The sequence below is a fragment of the Penaeus monodon genome, chromosome 38 (assembly GCF_015228065.2).
Source record: "Penaeus monodon isolate SGIC_2016 chromosome 38, NSTDA_Pmon_1, whole genome shotgun sequence".
In the NCBI taxonomy this organism is placed as follows: Eukaryota; Metazoa; Arthropoda; class Malacostraca; order Decapoda; family Penaeidae; genus Penaeus; species Penaeus monodon.
The window spans coordinates 1150102-1152601 of NC_051423.1; the positions used below are offsets into that span (position 1 = coordinate 1150102).

A 2500-nucleotide genomic window follows, 5' to 3' on the forward strand; every position below is an offset into this window, starting at 1 on the left:
CTCGATGCCCTCCTAGCCACGACATATCTCCTTGGAAGTCAAACGCAGTGTCCGTAGGGGAGTTCGCCGCCGTGGCAACAAACCGCGGTTATTAGGAAGGGCAAGTCCCGATCATGCAAGGGTGTCACTGGCCATATAACCTCTCAGTAATGTTGAAAGAGGCCGTGGAATTGACTGGCTGTAAAAACAAAAAAAAAAAAAAAAAAAAAAAAAAAAAAAAAAAAAAAATAATATAATAATATATATGATTATATATATATATATTACACACACACACAACACACATGATGTGTATATATACACTTTATTTCTGTATATATACATCTATATAATGTTGTTTATACATAGTTTATATATAATGTATGTAGTTTAATATTTGTATATAATATGTGCTAATTTTACATATATACATTTATTACATATATATGTAATGGTATGTGTGATATTTGGTATATATATATATATATATATTATATATATAATATATATATATATATCTATATATATATATATAGATATATATAAAGACAACACACACAACACACACACCCACACACACGATCTATATATATAATCTATATATATTATTATATATAGAGGTATCTCATAAAATATCTATATATTATATTCTTATATATATATATATATATATATTGCCCCGGGGTTTATTAATAATACTGTTGCCTACCGCGGAAGAGATATAAATAGACTTGAGTGAACTAAAATATAAACTCGCGTTCTTGAAATGTTCTTAGTTTGAAAGGGGCTGTATGTAAGATCTTAGTTTCGGTTTATTTCATGAAGCAAATAACTTTTTTATTTCCGTTTTGTGAGAACAACACAATAGGAAAAATGTGCATAAGAATTTATCTCTGATTTCCCGCGCTCGCCATTTCTGTCCGTTTCCGTTTTCTATAATTTTGATAACCCAAATTAGATAATTTCTTTATCTTCATCTTAATAAAATGAAAAGGGAAAAAGTGTCTGATGTTCTGAGCTATTAATTTCGCATTAGCATTTATCTTTTACACCTTTTCCCGTTCCTATTCAAATTGGGTAATACCACGTAACGTGTTCGCTTGTGCATTTGTTGCTCGCAGTCACGTGAAGTTGATAGGAAATGAGCAGTCTCACATATCGCGTTGTGTTCATACGCCTATTTGAATATAATATTCTATAACTTTCGACATTAGGAAGATGTTTTATTCGTTTTTCGTTCATTTAGAAAATTCGGGAAGATCGAACGAACACTTCCTGTTGTCGGTCATGATGAAAGTCTTATATTCACGTTATCCTACTGATATGTCTTGATTTTTTCTAGTTGTTATATTTTGATTAGTATGAATTATAATAATGTGCTGTTATTGCTGCAGTCGTCATCAACGGCAGCAGTCTCAGCGGTACACCTGTTTTAAATGGCCTGTTTTTAATTCAAACTTAAATGTACGGCGGGGGAGCGTTCGAGGTTGGACTTTGGCTGCGAAAGGAAGGCATATGTATACTTTTTGTAATATAACCCATGAAAACCCATGCATATCATTAAAAATTATTTCTCAGTTTTGGAAGCTATTATAAGTGTGTATTTGAAAGTATAATTAATCAAGAGGAACTAACTTGTAAGACAACAATTCCGTCCTAACTACCCAGCGAATACTTAGTGCCAGGGATCAAATCGACATTTGTAAATAATTAATATATAATTCTCTCTTCTATGATCAATATTAGTTTAAACAAAAGATTGAGAAGCCTTTTTGTCCAGACTTGAACGTCGCTTGTTTACTGTTTACGTTGTGACGTCACGGCCGGAATCCGCTCGCACTTTCAAACTCGCTTTCAGTCGTTGGGGTCTTGGCCTACCGATGAGGCCGCCGCGTATTTTCGTTATTAGAGCCGTCTAGAGGACGATATTAATCGCTGCCGACTTAGATTCCAGGTGAGACAATATCCCCCTCTGGTCTGGAGTGGGTAAATATCGCCTGATGTTCGAAATAGTAGGAAGAATGTTGGTTTTTTGCATGGCAGTGCGTTGCCTGCCCCAGAGGGCGGAGGTGATTTTCCCGGGAATTTGTGCGTTTGAAGTATTTGATTTTTGGAAAGTTTCCTCATGATTTCCGTTTCTTTATCGTAAAGTCCGCTCGTTTCTGTTAGGGTTTTGGTAGATATCTCTATCCTTTTTACGTTTTTAAGAGCGCAGTTGAGATGAAATGAGACTAAAGTGGACCGCCTTGGCCAGATGTGCTGAATTAGAAGTTCGCATTTTTTGCCAATTTTTTAAAGGTTCAAGCGTTCTTGGCCTATATTTTGGCTAGTACTCACTAGAGGTAAGGGGAAGGAAACTATGAACAAAGATCGAAGTTCAATTTAGAACAGTATTTCAGGAATTTTGACCATTGGAATTGGTTTGGCTGTTATTATGCGGATATAATTGTGATCATTTTAATATTATGCTTTCTGTTTCATTTTCTTGTATTTATTTAAGAATTGTGGTGTAGAATAGTAT

General features: G+C 34.4%; 1 protein-coding gene across 1 annotated transcript in view; it reads left to right on the top strand.

The window, feature by feature from the left end:
* Positions 1 to 1807: 1807 nt before the first annotated feature.
* The window catches only part of LOC119596551 (F-box only protein 43-like), a 7690-nt gene continuing 6997 nt past the window's right edge, over positions 1808 to 2500 (top strand). Inside the window, exon 1 of the mRNA XM_037945853.1 lies at positions 1808 to 1933. The gene's annotated coding sequence lies outside the window, so the exon portion shown is untranslated. The remainder of the gene's footprint in view (positions 1934 to 2500) is intronic.